Source organism: Lactuca serriola, chromosome 3, assembly GCF_051521515.1.
Source record: "Lactuca serriola cultivar US96UC23 chromosome 3, Lser_US96UC23_V15, whole genome shotgun sequence".
NCBI lineage: Eukaryota > Viridiplantae > Streptophyta > Magnoliopsida > Asterales > Asteraceae > Lactuca > Lactuca serriola.
In genome coordinates this window covers 305,964,367-305,974,833 of record NC_136410.1, presented here as the reverse complement: position 1 = coordinate 305,974,833, position 10,467 = coordinate 305,964,367, and positions in this window count along the sequence as shown.

The window sequence follows — 10,467 nt, the reverse complement described above, 5'->3', positions numbered from 1 at the left end:
TGACTAATTTATGTAGGCATCTTCGGTGCTGACCAGTTCTCAATAGCTTTAATCTTAGATGGGTCCACGTGGATTCCTTCTTCGCTAACCACGTTTCCTAAGAATTCGACTCTTCGGATCCAGAATTCGCACTTCGAGAACTTCGCATATAGCTTCTCCGATCGTAGGGTTTCTAGGACTTGTCGTAGGTGATCGCTATGCTCCTCCTTACTTCGAGAGTAGATGAGTATGTCATCAATGAAGACGATGACGAACTGATCCAAGTAAGGATGGCACGCCCCTCTTGTTTGTGACTGGGATACCGAGGATCACAAAGTGGTTGTGAATTACCATGCAAATTTACATGGTGCCTTCATTGTAACGATCACCTATTCGATGTGCTGGTAAACCACACACGCTCCATCTATGATAAACAATGAATCGCCCTTTTCCACCTTTTCTTAGAACCAATTAGTGTGCCAGTAAACCACACACGCTCCACTAACTTCATAGCAATGGTGCAAAGTGTAATTTCATGGGATTACATCAATTCACTTTTCCTAAAGTAACTAAGATTGGGAAATTTTTGAAAAAACATGTAGTTACTTTGTATTTTATATTATACTTTTAATGAAGAGATGAGGTTTCCCTATCCTACCCGTTCGGCTAACGACCCTCCACCGATCAAGCAAGCGGTGCGTGTGAGTGTACACCCATTAAGCGCCATTTTATAGGTAGCAACCTTATACCCACCTTATAGACCGGCTTCGTGAATGAGGCCTACTAACGGTAAGCCTAGCATTTTAATTATACATATACATATATATATATATATATATATATATATATATATATATATATGTATATATATATATATATATATATATATATTAATCTTGTAATATTATATTAGTATAGGGTTGGATTTTAAACTTGTAAAATTCTAGTGTTTGAAATTTAAATTGTCTAAATTAAACTTTTAATCACAAAACATAAATTTCAAAACATGAGGGCAAGTTTTAAACTTTTAAAATACATAGAGGATCAAATAACAAATAATCTTAATTAACAATTAATTCCATAATTATCCATATTTGATTTATTTAATGATTTCTTGCAAAACAATTTACCAATTTAATAAAATAATTAATCAATTATCACATAAGGAAACAAATATTTTATTAATTGATAAATATCTTCAATTAGGTCAAGAATATACCCATATATATCATAAAATTGGATTTATATTGATCTAATATGATTAAGGCAAGTATCTCAAAGATAAACAGCAAGAAATCCCGAAGTTTCCTTTTTCTGACGCTCGAACTCGTCGAGTACCCAGATGGACTCGTCGAGTACCACCATGGGACTCGCCGAGTTCATCAGCCATAGAACAAAAAAACTATTTTTTTCAGCAAAAAACAAGCAATCAAAGTATGAATTCAATAGAAACCAATCTAGGCTCTGATACCACTAATGGGTTTTGGCCATATGAACATCCCTATGTGCACATGCAACCCTAATGCTTGGATCTAGGTTTCTCTAATTGAACATACATTGAATCCAAGACTTCTAATGGCTAATATACAATAAGAATAATATGAAATCAGAGATTAGAAGTTTACCTTGAATCACTTGCTTGATCTTGTTGTCCTTGAGGCTTTAGAGTCACAATTGTCACTCCTCTAATGGCTTACAAACACCAACTAGCAAGGAGGATGATTTGAGAGAGAGGAGGGAAGAGAAATTCGGCTAGGGTTTCTTCTCTAAGCACAAGTCACGAAATCCCTTAGCCCTTGGGGTCTATTTATACTTGTAAGGCTCATAGGGTTTCACCCTTAAACCGTAATTGGATAACTTAAGCCCTAAGCAATCCAAATCCTTTCCATGATAAGACTTGGACGATTTTATGGCTATCTTTAGCCCTAGAAATCGTCCACCCCTTATCCATAAAGGATATATATCCCAAAGTGCAATTATCAAACAATTGACAGTTTATACCCCTTTATTTAACTAATCTCTTTAAGTCACCAAATTAATTCCTAATTAATTTATGACTTATATTAATCAAATAATAATATTATTATTCTTATAATATATTAATAATATTCCTTCTCTCATTATAAATCATCCTGTCAAGTTGCTATGGTGAAGGCAACCCAAAAGGACCATGCTCAACCGGGTCAAATACTTGCCTAATATAGTTGTAGCCTTAGACACTATTCCAACAATCCCTAGTGATCCACTCCCACTTCCATTCAGGTATCTCCGGTTGCTGTAGTAGACATGATGGCTTCTGGTATTCGACCTTGACCTTTGCGCAAGTAAGGCATTTACTCGCGAAGGTAGCAATCTCTGCTGTCATGCTAGGCCACCAATATGACTTTTTAAGATCCAAATACATCTTATCTGAACCTGGGTGAACGGAATATCGAGTGTTGTGGGCTTCCTTCATGACCAAGTCTCTGAAACCACCATGTTGCGGTGTCCAGATTCGGTCCATGAGATATAAGGCTCCATCACCCATAACTTCCAGGTTCTTATCCATTCCTCGCAGGGATTCTCCCGTTACATTTTCAGGTTTCAAGGCTTCGAGCTGAGCCTCCTTAATCTGTGCAGATAGATGCGAATGGATAGTCATTGTTAATGACTTGACTCTACGACCCAAATATTCCTTCCGACTTAGGGCGTCTGCTACTACATTGGCTTTTCCTGAGTGATAACGAATCTCGCATTCATAATCATTGAGTAGCTCGACCCACCGTCGTTATCTCATATTGAGCTTCTTCTGGTTGAGTATGTGTTGGAGGCTTTTGTGGTCAGTGTATATCGTGCTCTTCGTACCATACAGGTAGTGTCTTCAGATCTTTAGAGCAAACACAACTGCTCCTAATTCGAGGTCGTGTGTGGTGTAGTTAACTTCATGTGTCTTCAATTGTCTCGAGGCATAGGTGATGACCTTAGCTCGTTGCATCAGGACACAACCGAGCCCCTGATTGGACGCATCGCAGTATACCACAAAATCTTTTGTCCCTTCGGGGAGGGATATTATCGTTGTGGTGCATAAGGCTCGTTTCAGGGTTTGAAATGCCTTCTCTTGTTACTCTCCCCAGTCAAAAGTCACGCCTTTCTGGGTTAATGTTGTAAGGGGTTTCGCGATCCGAGAGAAGTTCTGAATGAATATGCGGTAGTAGCCAGCGAGGCCTAGAAATTGACTAATTTATGTAGGCGTCTTCGGTGCTGACCAGTTCTCAATAGCTTTAATCTTAGATGGGTCCACGTGGATTCCTTCTTCGCTAACCACGTTTCCTAAGAATTCGACTCTTCGGATCCAGAATTCGCACTTCGAGAACTTCGCATATAGCTTCTCCGATCGTAGGGTTTCTAGGACTTGTCGTAGGTGATCGCTATGCTCCTCCTTACTTCGAGAGTAGATGAGTATGTCATCAATGAAGACGATGACGAACTGATCCAAGTAAGGATGGCACACCCCTCTCGTTTGTGACTGGGATACCGAGGATCACAAAGTGGGTGTGAATTACCATGCAAATTTACATGGTGCCTTCATTGTAACGATCACCTATTCGATGTGCTGGTAAACCACACACGCTCCATCTATGATAAACAATGAATCGCCCTTTTCCACCTTTTCTTAGAACCAATTAGTGTGCCAGTAAACCACACACGCTCCACTAACTTCATAGCAATGGTGCAAAGTGTAATTTCATGGGATTACATCAATTCACTTTTCCTAAAGTAACTAAGATTGGGAAATTTTTGAAAAAACATGTAGTTACTTTGTATTTTATATTATACTTTTAATGAAGAGATGAGGTTTCCCTATCCTACCCGTTCGGCTAACGACCCTCCACCGATCAAGCAAGCGGTGCGTGTGAGTGTACACCCATTAAGCGCCATTTTATAGGTAGCAACCTTATACCCACCTTATAGACCGGCTTCGTGAATGAGGCCTACTAACGGTAAGCCTAGCATTTTAATTATACATATACATATATATATATATATATATATATATATATATATATGTATATATATATATATATATATTAATCTTGTAATATTATATTAGTATAGGGTTGGATTTTAAACTTGTAAAATTCTAGTGTTTGAAATTTAAATTGTCTAAATTAAACTTTTAATCACAAAACATAAATTTCAAAACATGAGGGCAAGTTTTAAACTTTTAAAAAACATAGAGGATCAAATAACAAATAATCTTAATTAACAATTAATTCCATAATTATCCATATTTGATTTATTTAATGATTTCTTGCAAAACAATTTACCAATTTAATAAAATAATTAATCAATTATCACATAAGGAAACAAATATTTTATTAATTGATAAATATCTTCAATTAGGTCAAGAATATACCCATATATATCATAAAATTGGATTTATATTGATCTAATATGATTAAGGCAAGTATCTCAAAGATAAACAGCAAGAAATCCCGAAGTTTCCTTTTTCTGACGCTCGAACTCGTCGAGTACCCAGATGGACTCGTCGAGTACCACCATGGGACTCGCCGAGTTGATCATCCATAGAACAAAAAAACTATTTTTTTCAGCAACAAACAAGCAATCAAAGTATGAATTCAATAGAAACCAATCTAGGCTCTGATACCACTAATGGGTTTTGGCCATATGAACATCCCTATGTGCACATGCAACCCTAATGCTTGGATCTAGGTTTCTCTAATTGAACATACATTGAATCCAAGACTTCTAATGGCTAATATACAATAACAATAATATGAAATCAGAGATTAGAAGTTTATCTTGAATCACTTGCTTGATCTTGTTGTCCTTGAGGCTTTAGAGTCACAATTGTCACTCCTCTAATGGCTTACAAACACCAACTAGCAAGGAGGATGATTTGAGAGAGAGGAGGGAAGAGAAATTCGGCTAGGGTTTCTTCTCTAAGCACAAGTCACGAAATCCCTTAGCCCTTGGGGTCTATTTATACTTGTAAGGCTCATAGGGTTTCACCCTTAAACCCTAATTGGATAACTTAAGCCCTAAGCAATCCAAATCCTTTCCATGATAAGACTTGGACGATTTTATGGCTATCTTTAGCCCTAGAAATCGTCCACCCCTTATCCATAAAGGATATATATCCCAAAGTGCAATTATCAAACAATTGACAGTTTATACCCCTCTATTTAACTAATCTCTTTAAGTCACCAAATTAATTCCTAATTAATTTATGACTTATATTAATCAAATAATAATATTATTATTCTTATAATATATTAATAATATTCCTTCTCTCATTATAAATCATCCTGTCAAGTTGCTATGGTGAAGGCAACCCAAAAGGACCATGCTCAACCGGGTCAAATACTTGCCTAATATAGTTGTAGCCTTAGACACTATTCCAACAATCCCTAGTGATCCACTCCCACTTCCATTCAGGTATCTCCGGTTGCTGTAGTAGACATGATGGCTTCTGGTATTCGACCTTGACCTTTGCGCAAGTAAGGCATTTACTCACGAAGGTAGCAATCTCTGCTGTCATGCTAGGCCACCAATATGACTTTTTAAGATCCAAATACATCTTATCTGAACCTGGGTGAACGGAATATCGAGTGTTGTGGGCTTCCTTCATGACCAAGTCTCTGAAACCACCGTGTTGCGGTGTCCAGATTCGGTCCATGAGATATAAGGCTCCATCACCCATAACTTCCAGGTTCTTATCCATTCCTCGCAGGGATTCTCCCGTTACATTTTCAGGTTTCAAGGCTTCGAGCTGAGCCTCCTTAATCTGTGCAGATAGATGCGAATGGATAGTCATTGTTAATGACTTGACTCTACGACCCAAATATTCCTTCCGACTTAGGGCGTCTGCTACTACATTGGCTTTTCCTGAGTGATAACGAATCTCGCATTCATAATCATTGAGTAGCTCGACCCACCGTCGTTATCTCATATTGAGCTTCTTCTGGTTGATTATGTGTTGGAGGCTTTTGTGGTCAGTGTATATCGTGCTCTTCGTACCATACAGGTAGTGTCTTCAGATCTTTAGAGCAAACACAACTGCTCCTAATTCGAGGTCGTGTGTGGTGTAGTTAACTTCATGTGTCTTCAATTGTCTCGAGGCATAGGTGATGACCTTAGCTCGTTGCATCAGGACACAACCGAGCCCCTGATTGGACGCATCGCAGTATACCACAAAATCTTTTGTCCCTTCGGGGAGGGATATTATCGTTGTGGTGCATAAGGCTCGTTTCAGGGTTTGAAATGCCTTCTCTTGTTACTCTCCCCAGTCAAAAGTCACGCCTTTCTGGGTTAATGTTGTAAGGGGTTTCGCGATCCGAGAGAAGTTCTGAATGAATATGCGGTAGTAGCCAGCGAGGCCTAGAAATTGACTAATTTATGTAGGCGTCTTCGGTGCTGACCAGTTCTCAATAGCTTTAATCTTAGATGGGTCCACGTGGATTCCTTCTTCGCTAACCACGTTTCCTAAGAATTCGACTCTTCGGATCCAGAATTCGCACTTCGAGAACTTCGCATATAGCTTCTCCGATCGTAGGGTTTCTAGGACTTGTCGTAGGTGATCGCTATGCTCCTCCTTACTTCGAGAGTAGATGAGTATGTCATCAATGAAGACGATGACGAACTGATCCAAGTAAGGATGGCACACCCCTCTCATTTGTGACTGGGATACCGAGGATCACAAAGTGGGTGTGAATTACCATGCAAATTTACATGGTGCCTTCATTGTAACGATCACCTATTCGATGTGCTGGTAAACCACACACGCTCCATCTATGATAAACAATGAATCGCCCTTTTCCACCTTTGCTTAGAACCAATTAGTGTGCCAGTAAACCACACACGCTCCACTAACTTCATAGCAATGGTGCAAAGTGTAATTTCATGGGATTACATCAATTCACTTTTCCTAAAGTAACTAAGATTGGGAAATTTTTGAAAAAACATGTAGTTACTTTGTATTTTATATTATACTTTTAATGAAGAGATAAGGTTTCCCTATCCTACCCGTTCGGCTAACGACCCTCCACCGATCAAGCAAGCGGTGCGTGTGAGTGTACACCCATTAAGCGCCATTTTATAGGTAGTAACCTTATACCCACCTTATAGACCGGCTTCGTGAATGAGGCCTACTAACGGTAAGCCTAGCATTTTAATTATACATATACATATATATATATATATATATATATATATATATATATATATATATATATATATATATATATATATTAATCTTGTAATATTATATTAGTATAGGGTTGGATTTTAAACTTGTAAAATTCTAGTGTTTGAAATTTAAATTGTCTAAATTAAACTTTTAATCACAAAACATAAATTTCAAAACATGAGGGCAAGTTTTAAACTTTTAAAAAACATAGAGGATCAAATAACAAATAATCTTAATTAACAATTAATTCCATAATTATCCATATTTGATTTATTTAATGATTTCTTGCAAAACAATTTACCAATTTAATAAAATAATTAATCAATTATCACATAAGGAAACAAATATTTTATTAATTGATAAATATCTTCAATTAGGTCAAGAATATACCCATATATATCATAAAATTGGATTTATATTGATCTAATATGATTAAGGCAAGTATCTCAAAGATAAACAGCAAGAAATCCCGAAGTTTCCTTTTTCTGACGCTCGAACTCGTCGAGTACCCAGATGGACTCGTCGAGTACCACCATGGGACTCGCCGAGTTCATCATCCATAGAACAAAAAAACTATTTTTTTCAGCAACAAACAAGCAATCAAAGTATGAATTCAATAGAAACCAATCTAGGCTCTGATACCACTAATGGGTTTTGGCCATATGAACATCCCTATGTGCACATGCAACCCTAATGCTTGGATCTAGGTTTCTCTAATTGAACATACATTGAATCCAAGACTTCTAATGGCTAATATACAATAACAATAATATGAAATCAGAGATTAGAAGTTTATCTTGAATCACTTGCTTGATCTTGTTGTCCTTGAGGCTTTAGAGTCACAATTGTCACTCCTCTAATGGCTTACAAACACCAACTAGCAAGGAGGATGATTTGAGAGAGAGGAGGGAAGAGAAATTCGGCTAGGGTTTCTTCTCTAAGCACAAGTCACGAAATCCCTTAGCCCTTGGGGTCTATTTATACTTGTAAGGCTCATAGGGTTTCACCCTTAAACCCTAATTGGATAACTTAAGCCCTAAGCAATCCAAATCCTTTCCATGATAAGACTTGGACGATTTTATGGCTATCTTTAGCCCTAGAAATCGTCCACCCCTTATCCATAAAGGATATATATCCCAAAGTGCAATTATCAAACAATTGACAGTTTATACCCCTTTATTTAACTAATCTCTTTAAGTCACCAAATTAATTCCTAATTAATTTATGACTTATATTAATCAAATAATAATATTATTATTCTTATAATATATTAATAATATTCCTTCTCTCATTATAAATCATCCTGTCAAGTTGCTATGGTGAAGGCAACCCAAAAGGACCATGCTCAACCGGGTCAAATACTTGCCTAATATAGTTGTAGCCTTAGACACTATTCCAACAATCCCTAGTGATCCACTCCCACTTCCATTCAGGTATCTCCGGTTGCTGTAGTAGACATGATGGCTTCTGGTATTCGACCTTGACCTTTGCGCAAGTAAGGCATTTACTCACGAAGGTAGCAATCTCTGCTGTCATGCTAGGCCACCAATATGACTTTTTAAGATCCAAATACATCTTATCTGAACCTGGGTGAACGGAATATCGAGTGTTGTGGGCTTCCTTCATGACCAAGTCTCTGAAACCACCGTGTTGCGGTGTCCAGATTCGGTCCATGAGATATAAGGCTCCATCACCCATAACTTCCAGGTTCTTATCCATTCCTCGCAGGGATTCTCCCGTTACATTTTCAGGTTTCAAGGCTTCGAGCTGAGCCTCCTTAATCTGTGCAGATAGATGCGAATGGATAGTCATTGTTAATGACTTGACTCTACGACCCAAATATTCCTTCCGACTTAGGGCGTCTGCTACTACATTGGCTTTTCCTGAGTGATAACGAATCTCGCATTCATAATCATTGAGTAGCTCGACCCACCGTCGTTATCTCATATTGAGCTCCTTCTGGTTGAGTATGTGTTGGAGGCTTTTGTGGTCAGTGTATATCGTGCTCTTCGTACCATACAGGTAGTGTCTTCAGATCTTTAGAGAAAACACAACTGCTCCTAATTCAAGGTCGTGTGTGGTGTAGTTAACTTCATGTGTCTTCAATTGTCTCGAGGCATAGGTGATGACCTTAGCTCGTTGCATCAGGACACAACCGAGCCCCTGATTGGACGCATCGCAGTATACCACAAAATCTTTTGTCCCTTCGGGGAGGGATATTATCGTTGTGGTGCATAAGGCTCGTTTCAGGGTTTGAAATGCCTTCTCTTGTTACTCTCCCCAGTCAAAAGTCACGCCTTTCTGGGTTAATGTTGTAAGGGGTTTCGCGATCCGAGAGAAGTTCTGAATGAATATGCGGTAGTAGCCAGCGAGGCCTAGAAATTGACTAATTTATGTAGGCATCTTCGGTGCTGACCAGTTCTCAATAGCTTTAATCTTAGATGGGTCCACGTGGATTCCTTCTTCGCTAACCACGTTTCCTAAGAATTCGACTCTTCGGATCCAGAATTCGCACTTCGAGAACTTCGCATATAGCTTCTCCGATCGTAGGGTTTCTAGGACTTGTCGTAGGTGATCGCTATGCTCCTCCTTACTTCGAGAGTAGATGAGTATGTCATCAATGAAGACGATGACGAACTGATCCAAGTAAGGATGGCACACCCTATTCATTAAGTCCATGAATACCACGGCGTGTTATTCAGTCCGAACGGCATCACTACGAATTCGTAGTGCCTGTAACGAGTTCGGAAGGCTGTTTTCGGGACATCCTCCTTAAGCACTCGTAACTGGTGATACCCGGACCTAAGATCAATCTTGGAAAAGTAACTCGCCCCTTGCAGTTGGTCGAATAGGTCGTCTATACGAGCAAGAGGGTAGCAATTTTTGACCGTCAGCTTGTTGAGTTCTCTGTAATCGATGCACATACGGAACGATCCATCCTTCTTCTTCACGAACAAGACCGGTGCTCCCCAGGGTGAGAACTTGGTCTTATGAAGCCCTTGCTGAGCAGCTCGTTAAGTTGACCGGACAGTTCTTGCATCTCAGCAGGCGCTAGACGATAGCGCGATTTGGCTACGGGGGTAGCTCCTGGAATTAAGTCGATCATGAACTCGACCTGACGTTGGGGAGGTAAACTTGGTAGCTCTTCTGGAAAGACGTCAGGGAAGTCGCATACTACGGGGAAGTCTTTTAGGTCTTTTGTTTTCTGGCTTGTATCGACGACATGTGCAAGGAATGCACGATATTCCTTACGCAAGTACTTCTGGGCTTGCATACTCGAGATGATATGAAGACTCGTA